Raw genomic sequence first — 24,578 nt, 5'->3', positions numbered from 1 at the left:
CTGTAACCACTGAGGTGTAAGATTCTGATTTTTCAGCTCACAGGATTTTCAAATTCACACTAAGGACAACATTGAAATATTTAAATACTCACCATGAAGAAGCTAATTTCCTTCCCCCATACCCCAACAAGCTCACTCCAGGACCACAGAGAAGAGACCTGACTCAGCTCCATCCTGGCATAGAGAACTAACTCTCAGTGAAATGAGAGGTTTGAACAATAACATTTTATCTTTCCATGTGGTGTTATTACTGCTGGGAGATCATATTGGATCCGATGTTCCCTAACTCTGAAAAACATTCTGCCACAAAAGCCATATAATCTTCCTACCTGACCTGTTTTTGGTTTTTTTTTTTTTTTTTTTAGAACTATTAATAGAATCCCTGTTATGGACTATCCAGCCATTTCAATTGCAAATAATATGTTATATTCCCTCATATGCAAATTATTATGTAGATGGGAAATGTTGAGAAACGGTTCTTAGACAACTACGTTCGTTGTAACCCTGTTTCTGCACTGGATCAGGATTCTTTGTGACAGAGGGTTATGTCTTATTTATTTTTGTATCTCCAACTTCTAGCTCAGCACTTGGCACATACTAAGGGCTCGACAAATATGGAAGGAAAAAAACTGACTTCAAAGGCATCAAATGGAAAAAGAGGAAGCACCTCCATTTCTCTATCACACAGTGATGTCACTGAGAAAGTCCAGCTTGAATTCAGTTTGGGTATTTCTACTTCAGCCACAAATCAAAATTACCAGAAAATATTACACTTATAAGGGTACCTAATGCCAAAGCCCCAAGCTTGGGTTAAATATGAGTCAATTATTGATCTAAGTCATTCAAAACTAAGCTTTATTACTGTGATTATATTTTGGAACTCATTCTGTTGGTTTCTCTATATTTATTAATGTTGCAATGTTTATTTGTAAAGAAATGTATACTTTTGGAAACATGCTGTTTTTGGAACAGATGTGTGATGGAGGTTGTATCCTTTGCTTAATGTGTTCATCAAGAGTGGATTTTTAACACTTAATCTTCAATTGTACATAGGTACATGGTAGCTTCTTAAAGAATATTTTATCTCAGATTTTTAAGAAAATACAACTCTCCAGTTATTGACCTTAAATTGAAATCATGTAAAGTAATACCAGTGTTTAAATTTACCTTATGTTTATAATCATTCCATATCAGTTCATACATATATTTTGGAATCATGTCATGAGAATTTATTATATATAAATTCATCAAAGACAAATTTACTTCACTTTGGGCTGAAGTGTTTCCATGCTACCAAGTCAGTGTCAGTGTGTGGAATTATGTATTTTTTGTTTAAAGCCTGTAAATAATTTTAAAAAATTGTTCTATATGAATACCTATTTTCATATAAAAAATTACTGGGAATATAGTAATAATTGAAGGGAAATAATCTAACAATTAGGGAATATTACAACAGATCAGGGCACATCAGTGGAACAATGAAATGAAGTATATTGTATATCTATGGAAATACTAGCTTTAAAGCATCTTCAATAGCATGATGTATCACATTATTCATGCCATAGTCCAGATTCTATTCACCCATTAGCCTTGCCTTTTATTAAATCTCTAACTCTGCTGCAGCAATCAACTTGGCCTAAGTTCTAAGTGATTCCCACTAGCTCAAGTTAACACAATTTGGTTCATGTCTAATATAGGGCCTCTTGCCTTTTATTGCAAGGTTTTCCTGTTGACCATGAGGTGTGGCTTACCAGGAAGCCTGCTCACACCCACACTCATGTGAGGGAGTTCGCATGCTATGGGGCAGATTATGGGCAGACTATGGACCTGGAAGAGAGTAGCTAGTACATAAATTTGTTTACCTTTTCTCCCCCATGACTAACAACTCATGCTGTAGCTCATAAGCTCTCTTGGAAAATGTTTCCACAGGACTGAGATGAAAACTTCATATTGGTTCTACCTGTTTCACTTCTTTTCTCCTTAGTCCTATTTCCTGGAGCTGCACTTTCTAATAAGGTAAAAGTACATAAGGCTTTGCCTCAAGCTCTGCTTTCTGAAGAAACCAAGTAAGACTTAGAATATCCTAGAAAGAAGACTTTTAGGCCAGCATTTTGGAGTTGGAATATCAAGTTGTTAGATGGCAGCAAGCATTTTGGCTTCATATGGCGGGGATAGCAGTATACTTTCAATATCTTTCTGCAGAGACCTGTTATCCTCTTTCTCCCTATTATAGTCTATAGAGTCTTTGACCATCTTGACATCTGAGTGAACAAACTGGTCCAGTAGTTTGATGATATCCTACTAATATGATCCTGTGAGTAAGAAGCAGCAAGTTTGCTAAATGCCCTAGTAAGACACATGTATGTCAGAGAGGTAGAAACAAGATCCACAAATCCTCACTGTTGCCACATTAGTGAAGTTCTTCTGGACCTAGTGGCTCCCCTGGTGGCTAAGATGGTAAAGAATCTGCCTGTAATGCAGGAGAACCGTGTTTGATCCCTGGGTCAGGAAGATCTCCTGAAGAAGGGAATGGCTACCCACTCAAGGATTCTTGCCTGGAGAATTCCATAGACAGAGGAGCCTGGTGGGCTACAGGCCATAGGGTCACAAAGAGTCAGACATGACCGAGTGACTAACACTGTCTGGACCTGGTGGCCTGGAGCCATTAAGGCAAAGGATGTGGTTCCAGCTGCACCTTACATCAAGAAAAAAGAGGCCAAACACTTGCACTCAGAATTTTGGAACAAGCACATACGATACCTTTGCTCAAGCCCCTATATTTGGAGACCCTTGACTAGCACTTAGAATAAGAGAGGAATCTGACATACATACAGGCAGAAGTGTATGCTCCTGTGTCACCTGGACCCTCTGGCCAGTTATTTCAATAGTGGTGTCAGAGGTGTCCATAGTGGAATAGGGTGCTCTGTGGAATCCCTAGAAAATCTCAACAGAAAATGCACATCACAAACCCCTAGTATTATGGAGCAAAACTATGCCTTCATGGACAAAAATTACTCTCTGTTTGATAAACAGTTTCCAGGGTACCCAAGCCCTCAAAGAGACTGAGTAACTGTGGTTTAGGAAGTGACTAATTGGTTTAGGAACAGCCTATTTTGAACTTCATGTTATCAGAAATGAGCCATAATGCAGGGTAGCAGTTCCACTTGATTATACTTTGGGGAGTGGGTGTCAGGAGTTCCACCAGAGTAGCAGGTAATCAGACTTCATGTCAGTCACCCCTATTGTTCTGATATCTTGGCTCCAACTCACATCAAAGGCCACACGGGGATTTTCTTTTGCAGTCAGTGGAGAAGAAATGAACTTGAGCCTGGTTCACAGGTGAGATGACACAATGGGAAAATAGATTGTAGGTTGCTGCCACATTGAGACCCACACCAGGTGGCCCTAAGAAACAGTGGGAATGGACCCCAAGGCCATGTAAATGGTGCATTTATCAGTCAATTTGATATCACATTTTTTTCTTTTTTGGCTGTGTTGGGTCTTTGTTGCAGCCTGCAGGCATTTCTAGTTGCAGCCTGTAGGTTTAGTTACCCTTGGCATGTGGGATCTTAGTTTTCTGACCAGGGGTTGAACTTGTGTCCCCTGCATTGGAAGGCAGATTCTTAACCATTAGACCACCAGGGAAGTCACTATTACATGTTTATACTAGCTTTTCCCCATCCTTCTCTACTTCATTTGCCCTCCCCTATTCTGAGCCCTACATTATACTCTAAAATAAAGCCCCAGGTTCTGATTTCTAGAAAACTAGGTTAAGACACATGAAAAAAAAATCATCATGATATAAAGTTATATGAACAAAGATAGAATACAAAATTATATATCTGAGTGACTTGTTTTGTACAAAGTAATATCTAGAAAAAATATTAAGAATATATATTAAACAGTGTTAACAGTTGCTATTTCTTGGCAGCAAGACTAGAAATGCCTATTTATTTTATATTTTCTAGCCTCCAAGTTTAATACATTCAACATACGTTATCTTCAAACGCAGAAAAAAATGTTCTATGGGACAAACTATCAGCAGGTTTCTGTAATAGAAAGCGTCTAAGGGCATGGTCATGGTATAAGACAGATATAAAGTAAACCATACTTCATGGGAAAGAAGTATGCAACTCAAAATCAAACAAATGCCAAGGAAAATGTCAGAAGCTAATGAAGGATCAAGGGAAGATAAGCACTTCAGTCCTGAATAGTTTATCACTGTCTTATTTGGGGGCTGGGGTCTCTTCTGATACATATCTGTTATAGAAAATCTTGGAAAAGAAAATGGCAATCCACTCCAGTATTCTTGCCTGGGAAATCCCATGGACAGAGGAGCCTGGCAGGCTACAGTTCATGAGGTTGCCAAAGAGTCAGACATGATGGAGCAACTAAACAACAACATGGAAAACCTACCATCAATGCCTAACAGAGGTGTCCCGTGAGAAATATATTTTCCAATTAAAAACTAGACAGCATCTGAAAGTGTAAGTAGAGAACGCTAATGAAGTCTGGGGGGAAATATTTGAAATTTGAAAAAAGTCTAGACTTCCTAGTCTCTGAAGTTATGGAATACAGGAGGAGCTAACTCCAGTAACAAGATAATATAGGTATGGCTAGATAAAACATATGATTATATTAACATGTGTAAAAGAAATCTATCTTAGAAAGTGGACTGTATTTAGACAAATTTATGAAGACTTGAGGATAGAATACAAAAGCGCAAGGGGCTAGTAGGTGAGTAAAACAATTCTTATTTGGCATGAGAAGAGGAGGAATGCTCTTCTTGATTACAGGAAAGAGGAGGGATATACGGAATGTTAGGAGGCAGAGATAAGAAGAGAATGAATGAGAAGGAGGATGGGTAAAGACAGGGAGTATGACGTGCCCTACCTACCAGCCATGGCTCTAGAGCCCAGAATGCTGGGTGGGAATGGATTTCCTGTAAAACCATGAACAAGCTCAGTTTATTGCAAAGCAGAGATGGTGCTCAACCATGAGAAGTATAGAAGGATAGAGCGCAGAGATTGAACAGGGGCTGTGTGATGTCACAGAATGTAGGGCTGGGGCCAAGGCCAAGCAGACCAGACCCCTGGGTGCATGGACTTCTTGGGGGGTGGGTGCTGGTTGCAGAACGCATGACAGTGAGATGTCATGTAAGCCAACTGTGTTATGTGGGGGTCAGGATCAAAAAGCATAGTTTGAGTTGATGGCCAGGGAGCAAAACAAGGAAACTAGATACCAGAGAAGAAGATGCACCCTAAGTGACTTCCTGGTACCTGTCACCCTCTCTGCCCAATTTTTAAAGTGAGAACAGAAATGTACAGTAGCCATCCTGGAAGAAGTGTCTGCAGTGATTTATTTAAAAAATAAAGCTAGACCCTGTAAATGGGGTTAGGCAAGTCATTATAACTTGGAAGTTCATTCAAAGAATATAGTTTTAAAATAAAATAACAAGCATTCAGTGACATTAATGTTGATTTTGCCCACAAAATCTGATAGGACCACAGGACGTCATGTTTCACTTATAATTTCCAATGACTGATTCCAATCTGGCCGATCCAGGAGGAGGAAATATTCTTGGGGAAAGAAAAGACATGTGATGGTGCCTGTCAGAGAGAAGAAAACAGAGGGTAGAGAGAATGAGACTGAGGAAAAGGAGGGGGTGAAACTAAAGAGGGACTAGGCCAGCTTCTTGCAAGGGCACAAGGCCCTGTATTAAGATTCCCAGTGTAGTTGAATGCCCTTTTTCCCGAATTTTGAAATTCTTAATTTTTCCTTTGTACAAGTTATATAGCTGGCTCTGAGGGAGAGGTATAAAGGAAGAAAAGTTGAAATGGAAATAAAGAAACATAGAAATTATTTTAACTCTAGTTAAAAGAAAAGAACTCAAAGGCAAAACAGGCTTTCCAGGGCAGGTACTTGGTGAAAATGGCACAATGTCGGGTTGAATGGGATGGGGAGAAACTGGGTCATGTAAGATATTTGATGCTGTTTTATTGTCATTAAGTGCTCAAAGAAGCTTATCTGGGCATCCTCTTAATTTCTCTAGACTTGCAGGCATAGAGAAAGAGCTAAAGAAATGTATAAATATGATAAGAGGAAGAATGTAAACAATGAAGCTGAACAAGTACACATGCATGTGTAAAGGTTGATGGCAGGGTAGGGGAGTGTTCAGGGGTTTGTCCTTCAAAGGATGAGACTGGGGCATTTGTGGGACATTGGGATCAGTGACTTAGAAGACTAGAGAGGAGGGCCGGGTATACAAGAAATTGAAGTGCCGTTATACCATAATGCTGATACATTAAAGGGTCAAAAATCCAAACTGAAGTCAATCTACCTCACAGAAAGTTTCCTAACAGGTAGAAACATATGATAGCATTTTGTCTATCACAGGTACTCTTTGAGACACTGGAATCTCATGGTACATCAGAAAGGACATGAATCTTGTCCTAAGAGAGCTTGTAGCTTAGTGAGCCTCCTTATATAACTTTGTAGCCTCTTTATATAACTTATATAACCTTAACATTGTAATCAGTGCTTTGAAGAAAACATGAGTTATAAAAATGTGTATACTGGAGGCTTAATCTAGGATGAGAAAGGGAATTTGAGAGTCTTCCTGAAGAAGTAATATTTAAATTGCGTTCTGCATATGTAGAAGTCGGCCAGGTCTGGGGTGAAGGAATTATGGAAGTATTTCAGGCACAGAGCTACTGTAGTAATTACATGCATAATGCTCAGTCATGTCTATTCGTGACCTCCTCAAATATAGCCTGCCAGGCTCCTCTATCCATGGAATTTTGAAAGACAAGAATACTGGAGTGGGTTGCCATTTCCTACTCCAGGGATCTTCCTGAGCCAGGGATCAAACCCATGTCTCCTGCATTGGTAGTGAATTCCTCACCGCTGCACGACCTGGCAAGCCACTCATGGTGAGGCCTAAAAGCCGCAGAACTGTACCTGACTCCCGAGGGCTGTGAGAGACACGCAGCAGATGCTCAACAAATACAGGCTGAATGAATGAAAGGAAGAAACAAAAACAAACGATATGTTCTAGGATAGCACTAAACTTTGAAAAGCTCTAAGCCAACAGGATCAAGATAAAATTAACCCTTCAAAGAGTAAGTTGATTGTAGTCAATAAAAAATAGATGTGGAAATAGATTCAGGATACAGTGGGGAAAATGTTAGTCACTCAGTCGTGTCCGACTCTTTGTGAACCCATGGACAGTAGCCTGTCAGGCTCTTCTTGTCATGGGATTCTCCAGGCAAGAATACTGGAGTAAGCGGCCATTCCCTTCTCCAGAAGATCTTCTCGAAGGGATCAAACCGGCATCTCTTGCATTTGCAGGTGAATTCTTTACCACCTGAGCCATCAGATAGCTATCACTATAAAGTGGGAAAAAGACACTACTTATTAACCATCGAGGTCTGAAACAGCTTGAATCACTCCTATTTAGGATCACAATCCTCAGAGACAAGCACTTCTCACAAGCCGTACACTCAGGAAGTCCATCCACCGTTTACAAAAGCTGTATTGCCTATACTTACGTAATGCAGTTCTAAGCAGTGGATCATCCTTTATAGATACCAGCTCAGCCCTAGTAATTCCACAGGCCTTTGAGTAAACGATCATGCATTGCTTATGAGCAATTAAGGCTTGAGGAGAAATGCTTCTCTTTTATTTTCTTTCAGTCTAAGCAAGCCTGACCACTGACCAAGACAGAGAGCTTTTATTGACTAATTCTTAAGTCACTCTGTGGAACTGTTTGACTTGGATAGGAATGTAAGGCTTAATTAACAAAGACTCTCTGTGGTGAGGAACTCAGGACTCCCTCCCTCTTTCTTTTCTGTGATTCCATTGTCTCCACTCTAGGGCTGCCCCACCCACAGAGTCAATTTTCTGAGTGACTCCAGTCCTTGCAACCAAAAGGAAAAGAAAATTGGAACCTTACTTAAATTATTGTTTGCACTTTTATACTTTATAATCACCTAAAAGAGAATATCCTGTTTTAACCATCTAATCTTGCTGTCTCTAAGTGAACATAGTGTAATTTAAAATATTTATTCTGTAAATTAGTATTCTTTGCCTCGCACATGTAAAAAAGAGTCATAAATACCAGTAGACTCTATATAAAAATTACAATCTTGTCATCATTTATTTGATGAAGCCCACTACATGTACTACCAGATAGACCAGGAGCTCTTGAAAAGCAACACCTATGTCATTCATATTTAAACTATTATAATTCTACTTTTAATGTGTCTGATACACATTAGCTTCCTGTCTACTAGTTTCCTCTCTATGATTAAGTTTCCGCTCTAGCCTAATTCCCCATTGAGAGATTTTTTAAAAATCCATTTTTATTTATCATTTATTTTATGCCAAACACTGAGCCAGGCAGGCAGCACATTCACATGATTTCATTGGTTAAATGAGTCCATACAGCCAAAGTCCTAATAATAATTCCAGGCACAGAGTAAGCTCTGAATAATATTGGCTATGAATTTATCACTTAATCAGCACATAGCTGGCAATATCTGATGAGATAGGTATTATAATTCCCACAGCACAGCGAAGATAGTACTCAGTGAGAGAAGCATGTAGCAAATTGCCTGAAATGACCCAGCCAGTTTGTGTCTGAAGTCCTAAGTGTCTCCTCTCTGCGATCACTCCGCACTGCACCAGATTTCAGAATATTCCTGGTACAGATTTTGTGGCTTGACAAAAATATGTATCCTGAAAATATAGAAACTAAAGCCTAATTCAGACTTTTGGCATAGTGTAAAGTCCGTGCAGACGGAAGAATACTGACATCGCTTTGGGGGAATGAAGTCAGCAGGATAAGGAAAACAGGCTGCAGAGATTGTGGTAAAATTGAAGGAGAAGGCAGCCTGCCATCGTGTGTGTGTGTGTGTGTGTGTGTGTGCACATGCGTTTGTGTGTTTATGGGTCCCACAGCACAGACTAACCTAGAGTGCTCACTCCTCAAGCAGGTTTACTAAGCACGAGCTTTGTATTGTACACTGGGTTTTCACTGGGCAATCAGACAAAGATGAGTAAGTTAGAAGTGCTAAACTGTCCTCAGGGAGCTAACAGCCTAAGAACAAAACAGACCCAAGACAAACAAGCAAAGCAAAATAACTGCAAACTGGGATATATCATATGATGAGAGCAAATGGGATATTGAGGTAAGAGATTTGGTTAATAAAATTTAGGTATTCAGGAAGTAGTCCTCATAGATTTTGAATTTCACATTTACTTTTTAAATAAGTGCTATTACAAACCACAAAAATGTATCATGAATAAGTACATACTACCACATAAGTAAAATGATATTTTTAAGTATTTTTAAAAATCCATTAACATAATGCACCATATCCTGCTGACGTCAGAATCAAAATAGGAACTCTCCTACTTTATCATTTATAGACCTTAAATAGAAAAGTTAAAAAATAAAAGTATACAGTTCAATGCTATTCTCTCAAATCATCCCACTCTCTCCTTAAAATTTAAATTAAAACAATAAAATTAAAAAGAAAGAAGAGTTTTAAAAGTTGAACAGAAATAAAACTTGTCTTTATTTGTGGGCGGAGTGACAGACAAATACAAATGGAAACATAATATATGAAAAATGGCATTTGGAAATTTCTTCCATAAGAACAAAAAAACAGTGATCATAAATTTAAAGACTGATGTACTCAATAAAATCACATTTCAAACTTCAAAAGACCCGTAACCAAAGTCAAAAGTCAAACAACAGGGTGGGTCAAGATTTACCTAAATACACAGACAAAGAATCACAACCAGAACTCTGACTAATCATGTTGAAGAAGACAAGCAATAGATAAGAAAAATGGTCACAGGATGTGAACAGCCATGTGACAGAAGAGGAAATCCAGATGGGCAATAAACTTCTGAAATGATGTTCAACTCCACCGGTAGTGAAGGGGGACACAAGTATTAATAAAAAAAATAATGAAAGAAAATGTCCTCCTCTTCTCTTTTATGAAACTTTATAAAAAGCCTAGGAACTCCAGGTGTTGGAGATGATGTGAAGAAATGGTATCTCTTATCCTGGTGGAAGTAAAACTTGGTATAGACCCTTTGGAGAACAGTTTGGCTGTATCTATTTTGCATATCCCTGGAGAAGGAAATGGCACCCCACTCCAGTACTCTTGCCTGGAGAATCCCATAGACAGAGGAGCCTGGCGGGCTACAGTCCATGGGGTCACAAGAGTCGGACACGACTTAGTGCATATACAAGAGGAAGAGATTCATGCTGACACTTGTAGACAATGTTAAGTATAAGAATGTTCAGTGTGGTACTGACAGCAATAGTAAATATCATGAAGTAATTTGTTTCCAAGAACATGGAAAAATCATACAGTGAACAGTATACAACTAGCCATTAAATATCCTTACTAGCATAGATATATGGTTTGAGTGGGAGGAAAAAGTCAAATTCCAAAATGAGAACATTCGTGGGTATTTTGAAAACCTACAATTTAATACACTGTATCTCATGTAATAAAAATATCACAATGAGACCAAGGGGGCCATCCATCAACTTTAGAATAGTGGTGCATTTTTGGAGAAGGGAAGGAAAGCTCAGGGCATCTATCTGTATTCCCAACACAGTGCCCTATAAAGCTTGCATTCATAAACCAGCTCACCATGAATTCATGTTAGTAAAGACTCTAGTGACTCAGATTAATAAATTCCTTTCTTCTTTATTGATGATGGTGACTTGACACACTTTTCAAAAGATCTTGGCTCATTTCTGTTTAAAGTTTCTTTGGGAAAATTCAGTGATGCCAAATCCTTCCACAACTGCTAAAGTTGGCGGGTTGCCATTATTAAAATTGTTACCATATTGTGATGAACTTCTGGTGGTTGTGTTAATCAAATTGCATGAGAATGTCATTCCCTTAAAGGAAATATCTGGTTTCACCAGCCTGTAAATCTGTATTAACAATTCTAAGTCACTGGCTCAAACTGAAATCCAGTACCTGGTTCATAGCAATCAACTGCAGATAAATCAGTTGGAGTCATTCAGCTATCTTCTCTCAGAGACACTGTTAATATTAAAATACTCAATGGCACCTGCACAGTGTGTTTGCCTTCATACACTATTGCTGGTTTCTTTGTAAGTTTGCCAAGTGTTTTCAAATGTATCCCCTGGGAAAATGACCTATCAGTAATTTTTCCTGCATTTTCTCAGGCTGATAGAGAGCAGGTCTTTGATCATGCTGACCGAGGGCTGCGCTACTTAGAGTTCTAAGCACAGAGACGCTTTATGCTTGTGCAGCTAGGCAAAGCTTTGTGCCAGCGCTGGATATCTGTATGTCTTACATAAAGCTTAAAAGCTGAAATCATGACCTACAGGTTGGAGAAACAGAGAATGACTCGATATTTCAACTAAAATTATGTTAGGCTCTTTTTGATCCTCGGAAATGCCAGTAATTTGCTCTTTTCCATTACTTTTCTCCCCCAAATCCTCTTTCCTTACCACTCAATCCCTCCTCCCACACTCTGTCTTGAAGGTACACAGAAAATAACTTGTTTTTCACAGACAGAGGAATATTATTTTCATTATCTGAGGTAAAAAGCTGATAGTAATAAAGCCATAATTTTCAATGAACTAAGACAAAAGTCACCGTTCCTTTTTCTGTGTTTCTGGGAGGCGGGAGAACAAATGTTATTTAGACATATCGTACTCTTAAGACGATGGAAAACATTAGGGGAATGGATTTCACATCAGGAAATCTAGGAAGGAAAAATCCTTTCTTGTGGAATGGTGTTAAGTTTCTTTTTCCAGAGAAGGCAAAAGGTCCAGTAAGATGAAAGCAAAGCCAGGATGCCTGTGACAGCAGTTCACTTATTTTTTTTTTTTTTCTGAGGCAGAGAAAGAAATCCGACAAATTTAATTCTCGTTGGAGGGTGTGTCAGATTTCATTTTCTGACTGAGAAATTCATTTTATTTAATTTTCCCCCCACACCCAACATCCCTCCTTCTCAATCCTCCTCCTCCTGTATATTACATGGAGAAATAAAGCAATTTCAAAAAATACTTGTTTAATTGTTTGACTCTGGTCCATCACATTATCACTGAGAATTGGTTTCCTCACTTGTGAAATGCGGCTTTCTTTACCTAATTCCCTGAGTACTTATAAAGTTCCGCTGTTGGGAGAAAACTGGTCAAAAATAGAAACATTTGCAGGAGTTTGGGGGCGGGGATGTGTGTCACTGAAATATGATCACCAAGGTAAGAGGAGGGTGGGCTCTATAAGTTTGGGAATGAGCAAGTATTCCCACAAAAGCATTTCATTTCTTAAAAAATGATTAACCCTGTGCCAGACAAAAAAGAAACAGAAAAAAACCGAACCACAAGTCTTTGCCCCCACATAATGGTTTGCAGCCCCTGTAGTAATAAAAAGGATGGGCTCTGGTTTAGGACAGCTTAAGAGTTAGATATCACCTCCAAATACTTGGATTGTCAACTGATTTAGGAAATTTACTTAATTTCTACTCCCTATCCCGCCCCCCGGTAGTTTTATTGCACATAACATTGTGTAAGTTTAAGATGCACAAATGTGTTGACTTGCTACACTTACAAAGTACAAAATGATTATCATTAAAGCCTTAGCTCCCACTTGCATCCAATCACATATTTACCATTTCTTTTTTGTTCTGAGGTCATTTAAGATATACTCTCAGCAACTTTCAAGTATAAGATACAGTATTATTAGCTATCATTGCTACACATTAGACCCTCAAATTTGTTAATCTTATAAGTGGATTGCATCCTTTGACCAACATCACTCATTCTCACTTCAGTTCAGTTCAGTTGTGTCTGACTCTTTGTGAACCCATGGACTGCAGCATACCAGGCTTCCCTGTCCATCATCAACTCCAAGAGCTTGCTCAAACTCATGTCCACTGAGTCAGTGATGCCATCCAACCATCCCATCCTCTGTTGTCTCTTTCTCCTCCTGCCTTCAATCTTTCCTAGCATCAGGGTCTTTTCCAGTGAGTCAGTTCTTTGCATCAGATGGCCAAAGTATTGGAGCTTCAGCTCATTCTCACTGCTGCTGCTGCTGCTAAGTCACTTCAGTCGTGTCCAACTCTGTGCGACCCCATAGACGGCAGCCCACCAGGCTCCCCCATCCCTGGGATTCTCCAGGCAAGAGTACTGGAGTGGGGTGCTGTTGTCTTCAATGCATGAAAGTGAAAAGTGAAAGTGAAGTCACTCAGTCGTGTCTGACTCTTAGCGACCCCATGGACTGCAGCCCACCAGGCTCCTCCATCCATGGGATTTTCCAGGCAAGAGTACTGGAGTGGGGTGCCATCGCCTTCTCTGTCATTCTCACTACTCCTCCTCAACTCACCAGCCCTTGGTAAACACTATTTTGTTCTCTGCTTCTCTGAGTTTGCCTTTTTTAGTTTCTTCACGTAAATTATATTATACAGTATTTGTCCTTTTCTTACCTGGGAAGTCACTTAATTTCTTTGTCTTGATTTCCAACAAATGTTAACGTTGTATTTCCACATTAAAACATAAGGATACTAATTGTATATCCCTCCTACTGTGCTGTGAGTATTAAACAGTATCATATATGGACAAACTACTTCCTCCATAAATATTTATTGTTACCATATCATTACCTTGCACAAAATAATTTTCTATACAGATGTAAGAAGCTTTGGTTTGCTTTACTATTGTTTGCTATATGATACTCAATAAAAAATTATAAATATCAAATTGAATATAAATTCCAGATAAATTAATCACTTCCAGGATGTAGAAGACATTATTTTAAATGTTATAATTCTTTTACATGCAGATAAATGTTAAGCTATTAGATCTTTGTGGGATACATTCTTATGAATTCCAACAAAAGAAACCTATTTTTAAATTTTCACTGAGAATAAAACTAGATCTAAATAAGAGATATTTTTATGGCGGGGGGCGGTTCAGACAGGAAAGATAAAAAATCATTGGCATAATCCATCAAAGGGCTTCCCTTGTGGTTTAGCTGGTAAAGAATCCACCTGGAATGTGGAAGACCTGGGTTCGATCCCTGGATTGGGAAGATCCCCTGGAAAAGGGATAGGCTACCCACTCCAGTATTCTGGCCTACAGGATTCCATGTACTGTATAGTCAATGGAGTCACTAAGAGTTGAAGACGACTGAGCAACATTCTCACACACACAGTCCATCAAAAATAGACCTACAAAGCTTCCTTTTTTTTCTTGTGAAATATATCATGCACAATGAAGTATAGACAATGATATATAATTTGAAGAATAAAAATAAAGCAATCACCCGTAGAGCCATCATCCAAGTTAAGTAACAGAATGCTGCTAGTAATGTCTTAGCAGCTTCCTGTGTACCCCTCCCAAATGGATTTCCTTTCCTTCCCACAGATGTAATCATAACCATCTATGTGATAACTAATTTCTTTCCTTCCTTCTATGCATGCAGATTTAAACAATACATTATTTAGCTTGGCCCAACTGGGACTTTGTTAAAATAGAATCACATTGCATAAATTCCATATCCATTTCTTTCACTCAACATTGTGTTGATATAATTTTTCTATGTTGTTGTGCATAGCTGCAGTATGTTCATTTTCCTTGTAGCAAAATATGATAAAAGCTTCTCTGGTGGCTTAGATGGTAAAGAATCTGCATACAATGCAGGAGACCCATGTTTGATCCCTGGGTTGGGAAGATCCCCAGGAGATGGAATGGCTACCCACTCCAGTATTCTTGCTTGAAGAATTCCATGGACAAGAGGAGCATGTGTGCACATATCATGATTTACTTATCCAATCTATATTAGATGAACATTTGTGTTGTTTTCATTTAAAGTTGCTCTAAATTATTTTGTATAAGTTTCCAGGTAAATATGAAAAAGGATTTCTCTAAAGTATGGATCAAGAGTGGAATTCAGGATGAGAATAAATGCATATCTTCAAATATGCAGGAAAATGTCAAACTATTTTCCAAATCAGTCTTATCAATTGACTCTCTGCTCCACAGGGGATGAGATTTCCCCTTGTTCCACAGTCTCACCAATATTTGATACGGTCAACAATTTTTTTCCAGGCTCCATACAGGACAGGAATTTTTCCAGAACTTTAATCTGATCACATCTTTATTTTCAGCTCTTCAAAGGATCCTCTTACTAACAAAATAAAGTCTCAAATCCTTAGTCTAAACCAGAAGGCTATGCTTTATCTGATCCAGTTGTTATACATTTAAATGTTGCTAGCTTTATGGTCAAGAGTTGTATGCTATAGTGGTTTTAATTTGCATGTCCTCGGATACTAACAGAATTGAGCGTCTTTTGTCAGGTTATCTTAAAGTCCATGAGTGCTTTTCTGACTACATCTTTAGCTTAGTTTTCTCTAAGGCTGTTTGTTTATTATCCTTTTGTATGAGGGTTTTTTTTTTTTTTTAATGTTGTAGTAATTCACTCAGCCAATTATATGTGGTTATAACAATTACAACTTCCATTTTTCATTTCCATATGTGGTATCTCTTGGCGAAAAGAACTTAATCCAATGTAACTAAATGTACTAATCTTTTTTATAATTTATAGTTTATGCTGTTGTTCAGTCGCTCAGTCATGTCTGACTCTGTGACCCCATGGACTGCAGCAAGCCAGGCTTCCCTTGTCCTTCACCATTTCCTGGAGCTTGCTCAAACTCAGGTCCATTGAGTTGGTGATGCCATCCAACCTTCTCATCCTCTGTCATCCCCTTCTGCGTCTGCCTTCAATCTTGTAATTTATAGTCTGTTTTAAGAAATTCTGAGGATATAAAAGTATTCTTCACATTAATTTTAGAATCTTTATAAGCTTGCTTTTCACATTTATAACTGAGTCACCTGGAATGGATTTTTTATAAGGTAATGATCCAATTTAATTTTTCCCTCTATGTATAATCAATTGTTCCACATTCATATACTGAAAAGTCCAGGTCTTTCTCAGTAAGATGCCTTTTTTGCATGTAATTTTTACTATATTCAGTGTTCTACTCATTTGACAATTTTTACATCCCTGCACCAGTAGACACTCCTCTCATCAATAGAGCTTTTTAAGTCTTCATGTCTGATAGGGAAAGTGTGCCCAGCTTGCTTTTCAAGCGTATCTTGATGGTTTGGGCCCTTTGCATTTTCATATAAATTTTTCATTCACTTTGAAAAATTCCATTAAAAAATTTAAAAATTTAAAAGCATTAGCTCTGCAGATGAATTAAGCGAAAAGTTGCACACACTATTGAGCCCTCTGTGCCATGAATATATCTGTGTATTTGCTTTTTGAAAAATGTATTTCCATAGAGTTCTACAAGTCATTCCATAAAGATTTTGGACCAATGTTGTTGGATTTATTTCTAGTTACTTTAGGTTTTGATGTTAATATAAATGATACACTTGTTTAAAAAGACTCATTTTAACTCTTTTTGCTACTATTTTTGAAATGCAACAGATTATTGTACATTAATTTTCTATCTACACTCTTACTATACTCATTCCTAATCATTTACTCTTTGGGGATTTTTATTCTTTTGTATATTCTATGTATTATCTGCAATAAATGACAGCTTTCTTTCTTCTGTTCAGATTTTTACACCTTTTATTTACTTTGCCTTATACAACTGGCACAGACCTCCAGTGTAATATTGAATAGAAATAGTAATAGAAAATATCTTTGTCCTTTTTGGATTTTAAAGGGAAGAATGTTGTTTACTTACTACTGAATATTATGTTTGTGTTTGAAAGAATGTTAAATTATAGGACATGAAAGGCTTTGAGGATCCTATATTAAGATGATATATACATTTCAGTTAGGTATTTTGCATTTATGTTCATTAGTGAATTTGACTTGAATTTTTCTTAATATTCTCATTAGTTATTCTGGTATGATAATTTTGTAGGTTAATTTTAAAAAAATAAGTGGCAAGGGGAGAATATTGCTGTCTTTTTCTGTCTTCTCATATATTGAAATTATTTCTTTAGCACAGAGTACAACACTGCTGCAGTCACAATGACATGTGATCCATAAATCAATTTTCCTTTTCTGCATGGCACACAGCTAGATTGTAATTTTCTCCCTCCACAGTTATGTGGGTCATTGGTTACCTTCTAGCCAATGGACTGTGGTCTACATTGTGAGAGCACATGAAATATTGTATGTAAAAGTCCTTTACCATAATGAATATTTACATCTGATACATTTTAAAAAACTTTCCTCGTTTTTTAGTGGTGAGTAATAACATAAATAAGAAATGGTATTGTATGGATTAGAATTTGTAGATAAAAGGCCTGGAAGCTAAATTTGTGTCTAATAAATGTAAACTGTTACTGTCATCTGATGCAATAATGGTATGTTGATAATAATACCATTATATATTTTAGATATATATTTCATGTTAAAAAAAAAAGTGTATAACTCCAGTTTCCAAAAGAAATAATGTAGAAGTTAAAGAAATGTAATTATGGAAAATAAAACTGTTTGCAAATAAGTTACCCTGGAAAAAAAAGTGAATGTTGGTCACTCAGTCATGTATGACTCTTGATCTCATGGACTAGGCTCCTCTGTTCGTGGAATTCTCCATGGAAGAACACTGGAATGGGTAGCCAGTCCCTTTTTCAGGGGATCTTCCCAACCCAGGGATGGAACCTGAGTCTCCTGCATAGCAAGCAGATTCTTTACCATCCGAGCCACCAGAGAAGCCCCCAAAAGTTACCCTAGACAACTATTATACAAACACTCTATTTTATTTGGAATTAAGTGAAATGGACAAAAATGTGATTGTGGGAATATTTTCAGAATTCCAAAGCATTCTGTTCATCAGGCATCAAAATGGCAAAAAGGAAGAGCAGGAAAAGTTAGGAAGTCAGTCTTTGTATCCTTCTTTGCAAGGTTCCTTTCTGGCATGATAGAGACTAGAGATCTGAGAAACTTCTAGATCTTTCACAGATTGGAGGGTCTCTCAGTTCTGGAAGTTTCACCACCTCTGTTACATTCAGGCTAATAATAAGTTGAGTTTAGGCAGGAGTAATGATGTTTCCCTGGGAGAAGGCAATGGCACCCCACTCCAGTACTGTTGCCTGGAAAATCCCATGGATGGAGGAGCCTGGTAGGCTTCAGTCCATGGGGTCGCTAAGAGTCAGACACGACTGAGTGACTTCACTTTCACTTTCCACTTTCATGCATTGGAGAAGGAAATGGCAACTTACTCCAGCATTCTTGCCTGGAGAATCCCATGGACAGAGAAGCCTGGTAGGCTGCAGTCCATGGGGTCGCACAGAGTCGGACACGACTGAAGCGACTTAGCAGCAGCAGCAGCAGCATTGATGTTTCCCTATAACGCCAGCTCTCTTGACAGCTGAAGCAAGTATAATTTGAACCTCAAAGACAGAAAATAACGTATAAATGAGGTTAAGTATGGTGACTGTTTTTACATCAAACCTGGATATTGAATAAGATTAAGATTAAGAATAAGATTAAGATTGATAAGAATAAGATTGATACTTTGGACCTATGGTGTTGGCAAAGACTCTTGAGAGTCCCTTGGACTGCAAGGAATCAAACCAGTCAATTCTAAAGGAAATCAATCCTGAATACTCATTGGAAGGACTAATGCTGAAGCTCAAGTTCCAATATCTCAGCCACCTGATATGAAGAGCTGACTCATTAGAAAAGACCCTGATGCTGGGAAAGATTTAAGGCAGGAAAAGAAGGGGATGACAGAGGATGAGATGGTTGGATGGTATCACCAACTCAATGGACATGAGTTTGAGCAAGCTCTGGGAGATGGTGAAGGACAAGGAAGCCTGGTGTGCTGCAGTCCATGGGGTCACAAAGAGTCAGACACAACTGAGCAACTAAACAACAAAGCCACCACCCATCTCACAGCATCTTCAGGTAAGAGACACAGTAGAATCTTTACTAGAATGCACAGTATAAGGACTAGGTATGTGAATGGGTAGGATTTGGGCATGGCCTCCATGATTGGGTCAGTCACACTGGTCTGGTGAGGGTGATCATTATTGGCACAGTAGTAGTAAAACGGTGAATGGTCTGGGAGGCAGTCAGGACACTAGTAAAGAGGGACACTAGGCTTGGCATGCGTGGAAATGAAAAAAACTAGATTTGATTCCTACTTCTTTTCATTGGGAATTATTGTGAAATTATAATGTTTTTTCACTTCTAAAATGGGGCCTGAGTACCTTAGTTGTTCACAGCAAGGAGCAATGGGATAAGAAAAGCTTTAACAACTTGAAAAACCCAGACACTTCAGGGGGAAAAGTAGGATCATAAGATGGCTAAAACCACCTGGACAAATACTATGCCCAGAAGAAAACTAACTTTATGGAACAAGCAGCTTACAAGGGTTTTATAAATTACAAAAATATGTATACACATAGTAAGCAGCGTCAGGGAGACAAAAGGAAATATCAGTGGTTATCTTGTGGCAGTCAGTTGTTGTTCACTTTCAATATACTCTAAGTTCTGGGGCTAAAATCAATATTCTTTTCAATGTGACCTGTTTCAACATTCTCTGATATGATCACTCAGTGAAATGCTGACATAGATGCATCTTGGCAATATACTTGCTGCTAAAAATAAATATGTCAATGGTCCTCATCAGTGATGAAAATGAGTCCTTTTACACAAAACAAAGAGCCACAAGTCCTTTACTGTTAAGGTGAGTTTATCTCTTAATCATAAAACAAAAACAAAAAAAATCTCTTTAACTGGTATTAGAATGGGATTGAACAACTTTTACACATTTTAGAAATATGTGTAAAATAATTGTGGGGAATCGGTATATGGTTTGGATAAGGCCAGAAAGGATTTTCAAATCAAAGAAGAACAAAAAAACACAGAAAAACTTCAAAATTTCTAATAATACATATAATTTATAGTTACTGTAGGAAAATTAGAATATACAGAAAGAAACATAAAACCATATACAATAAACACACTTTGACTACCTTCAGAGTTACCTATTTATTAAGGTTTTGACCTATATCCTTCTAGACATTTGTTTAGGGAGGAGGATAAAAAAAAGGAAAATTTCTCTGCCAGGGACTTTCCTAACAACAGTTTCAGGAGTGACTTGACATTATCTCCATTTTACAAAGGAGGACACCAAAACTCAGAAAAATCAAGTTACTTGATTACAGGCTGAACATAACAAAAGTGTGAAAGTATTAGTCGCTCAGTCATGTCTGTTTCTTTGCAACCCAATGGACTGTAGCCCACCAGGCTCCTCTGTCCACAGAATTCTCCAGGCAAGAATATTGAATTGGGTAGTCACTCCCTTCTCCAGGGGGTTTTCCCAACCCAGGGACTGAACCTAGATCTCCTGCACGCCAGACAGATTCTTTGCTGTCTGAGCCCCTGGGGAAGCCCTGAACATAGAAAAGTAGGATTCAAATTCAGACAAAAGGAGTTCAAAGTGTTCTCTGAACCCAAAGACATTGAAAAGAATAATGTTAAATGTGACATGCGTGAGATGAAGAATAGGAAGTACCAGACTCTCCTTCCTCAAATGTAGATACCAATCCAACAACAATGCTTAAATCAATTCTCCTGAAATAAAAATTAAAAAGAAAACCAGCAAATGTTTCTAATTGGGAATCTACACACAATACAGAAAAGACATCCACAGAAAAGTTTCAAGAGGTTCCCAGACTCAAAAGCTGGCCTGACTCGTGAAGTTCTTTTCGGGTATGAAACTATTCCATAAAGAATGGGATAGATGACTATTTTTTCAAATCCATAGTTATCAGTGCAAAATTACTAGGAACACAAAGAAACAGGGGAAAACAGCTCAATCAAAGGAGCAATAAATTTCCAAAGACCAACCTGAAAGAAATGGAGGTCAATAAATTACCTGAGTAAAAATTCAAAGTAACTGTTGTAAAGCTGTTCAGTGAGCTCTGGAAAACAAGGCATGAACAAAATGAGAATTTCAAGAGAGAAAAAAATATTTTCTTTACAAATCACACAGATTTTGGAGTTAAAGAATGCAATAATTTATCAGAAAATTTTACTAGAAAGGTTCAACAGCAGACTTCATCAGGCAGAAAAATAAATCAGTGAACTTGAAGTCATTGGAAATTACCCAGTAAGAGGGGGAAAGTAATAAAAAAAGGAATGAAGAAAAGTTAAAGGACTAATGAGATACCATCATGTGGACCAATAAATACATTATTAGAGTCCAGAAGGAGAAGAGAAAGAAGAACAGAGAACAGGACAGCAATATTATTTAAAGAAATAAGGTCCACAAACTCCCCAAATCTACAGAAGGATATGGACTTACAGATTTGAGAAGCCCAACAAATCTCAGATAGGCAAATCTCAGTGGAGTCTACATCATGCACATTATAATCAAATTGTCAAAAGTCATGAGAGAATTTTAGAAGCAGCAAGAGACATTTTTCCAAAGAGGAAATGTAGATGGGGTAGTAAAGTAGTCAAACTCATCTAAGCAGAAGGTAGAATGGTGGAGTTAGGGGCTTGGGCAGGGGAAATGAGGAATTGTTCAAGGAATATAGCTTCAGTCATGAAAGACAAAAACATTCTAGCTATCTCTTGTACAACACTGTGCTTATAGTAAATAATACTGTGTGTGTGGGTGTGTGCATGCACACACTCACATGCATGTATGTGCTCACTCAGTCATGACTGAATCTTTGCAACTCCTACTGCAGCGGGTGCACTCTTTACCACTGAGCTACATTGGAAGCTACGCTTACTCCCTGGAAGGAAAGTTATGACCAACTTAGATAGCATATTCAAAAGCAGAGACATTATTTTGCCAACAAAGGTCCGTCTACTCAAGGCTATGATTTTTCCAGTAGTCATGTATGGATGTGAGAGTTGGACTGTGAAGAAAGCTGAGCACCGAAGAATTGATGCTTTTGAACTGTGGTGTTGGAGAAGACTCTTGAGAGTCCCTTGGACTGCAAGGAGATCCAACCAGTCCATTCTGAAGGAGATCAGTCCTGGGTGTTCTTTGGAAGGACTGATGATAAAGCTGAAACTTCAATACTTTGGCCACCTCATGTGAAGATATGACTCACTGGAAAAGACTCTGATGCTGGGAGGGATTGGGGGCAGGAGGAGAAAGGGATGACAAAGGATGAGATGGCTGGATGGCATCACTGACTCGATGGACATGAATTTAGGTGAACTCCTGGAGTTGTGGTGATGGACAGGGAGGCCTGGCATGCTGCATTTCATGGGGTCACAAAGAGTCGGACACGACTGAGCGACTGAACTGATACATTTAAACAATCCAAGAGTAGATTTCATGTTATATGCTTCTTACCATAATAATAATTTTAAAAACCTTTAAAATATGGTTTGGGTGCTCTTTTCTTCACTCTGAAATCCTCAGTCAGTCAGTCACTCAGTCGTGTCCGACTCTTTGCAACCCCATGAATCGCAGCACACCAGGCCACCCTGTCCATCACCAACTCCCAGAGTTCACTCAGACTCACGTCCATCGAGTCAGTGATGCCATCCAGCCATCTCATCCTCTGTCGTCCTCTTCTCCTCCTGCTCCCAATCCCTCCCAGCATCAGAGTCTTTTCCAATGAGTCAACTATTCTCATGAGGTGGCCAAAGTACTGGAGTTTCATCTATAGCATCATTCCTTCCAAAGAACACCCAGGACTGATCTCCTTTAGAATGGACTGGTTGGATCTCCTTGCAGTCCAAGGGACTCTCATGAATCTTCTCCAACACCTCAGTTCAAAAGCATCAATTCTTTGGCGCTCAGGTTTCTTCACAGTCCAACTCTCACATCCATACATGACTACTGGAAAAACCATAGCCTTGACTAGACGGACCTTTGTTGGCAAAGTAATGTCTCTGCTTTTCAATATGTTATCTAGGTTGGTCATAACTTTTCTTCCAAGGAGTAAGCGTCTTTTAATTTCATGGCTGCAGTCACCATCTGCAGTGATTTTGGAGCCCCAAAAAATGAAGTCTGACACTGTTTCCACTGTTTCCCCATCTATTTCCCATGAAGTGATGGGACCAGATGTCATGATCTTCGTTTTCTGAACGTTGAGTTTTAAGCCAACTTTTTCACTCTCCTCTTTCACCTTCATCAAGAGGCTTTTTAGTTGCTCTTCACTTTCTGCCATAAGGGTAGTGTCATCTGCATATCTGAGGTTATTAATATTTCCCCCGGGAATCTTGATTCCAGCTTGTGCTTCTTCCAGCCCAGTGTTTCTCATGATGTACTCTACAATATCTATTCCATTCCCTCTGGTGTCTTATTATTGTTTTACTATACCTTCATTTTATAAATATTGATTGAGCTCTCTGAGTAAATTTTTTTCTTTATCTCTCATGCCATCTAGTACAGGGCTTTGAGCACAGAAGATAGTCAACAAATGGTTTTGAATAAATACACTTACACATTTGTAAATGACAACTCTATTAAAATTTTCCAAGTGTTTCAGGCTGTTTAACTCTCAGAATTCACTGAAAAGACTGATTTTCAGAAGTTTATAAAGCTATAAATCCACCAGGAATTCAAAGAAGGTAGTATTATTACTGAGAATACTAGCTGGGCAAGACTTAATGGAGGATGTTGGTCTTCATTCATTCATTTATCAGATATAGTTAGGAACTACTAGACACCATGAGAATGAATATTGGTTCACAGTCTAATGAGTAGCCAGATGATATATAATAAAGCAAAACTAAGTCAATAGAAATGGTTAAAGGTACAGCAAGATTAGAACAACTGGCAACTATTGTCTCTAGGTGTCACCAAAGACTTTACATCTATGCATATTGAGTTTTAAAGAAGCAATACATATTCAAAAAGTATGTAGTATATAAAATACAGTATTCTTAAGCAGAGAAAGCAGCAGGTAAGATGGTGAGAAAACACACACAAAAATAACCCTAATTTGTAAAAATTTCAGAAGGTCCAGAGTATAAGGCATAAGTAGGAGAGTAAAAGAAAACATATGGTAATCATATTGTGAAGGACTTTGAAGTTTAAGTGAAGGTATTTGTTAGAAATATAGAGAATGACCCATATTCTCCCCAATCTCTACTAAATTCAGGGACTAAAAACAACAACAAAAGATGTTGTTAATAATATATCCATGACCTAGATTAATGAATGTGAAAACTGCACTCATTTGTTAGGTTTCAGGCAATGTATTCGATCTTTTAAAGCAGTTAACCTGTCTCTTTTTGTATATTTCAGTACACTTTTTACTATCTACTAATATGGTCACCTTTGACTTTATACTCTACATGTATTCAAACAAACTGTACTATTTCCCCAACTATATTTTTAGCTCTTTGCTTATCTCTGTATCTACCTCAAGAGTTTCGGTTAAGTGAACAGAACCAAATGGAACTGAGCTAATGCATTACTTTTCTCTCATAAATTTTAAAATCTTCGATCTTTCTTGAGTAGATGCAGGCACATAAAAAGTATCTTTTACAATATGGTTAACTTACATTTTAAAAAAAGTAAGAAGAACACCGTGTTTGGTTACTGACACCTAACCCTTT

General features: G+C 38.1%; 1 long non-coding RNA gene across 39 annotated transcripts in view; it reads right to left on the bottom strand.

Moving 5' to 3' along the window:
• Window positions 1-24,578, bottom strand: part of LOC147366889 (uncharacterized) — a 1,020,561-nt gene that overhangs the window by 922,754 nt on the left and 73,229 nt on the right. The window contains exon 3 of one of the 39 annotated variants that reach the window (XR_015169140.1): window positions 5,379-5,609. The exons of the other annotated variants lie outside the window; for them this stretch is intronic. This is a non-coding gene — a long non-coding RNA (uncharacterized LOC147366889). Of the gene's footprint in view, window positions 1-5,378; window positions 5,610-24,578 lie in introns of those variants that run through there. 39 annotated transcript variants of the gene reach the window in all.

The sequence above is a fragment of the Bos grunniens genome, chromosome 8 (genome assembly GCF_055505025.1).
Source record: "Bos grunniens cultivar Pamir isolate PY7600 chromosome 8, Bosgru_T2T1.0, whole genome shotgun sequence".
In the NCBI taxonomy this organism is placed as follows: domain Eukaryota; kingdom Metazoa; phylum Chordata; class Mammalia; order Artiodactyla; family Bovidae; genus Bos; species Bos grunniens.
This window is presented reverse-complemented; position numbering and strand designations above follow the sequence as displayed.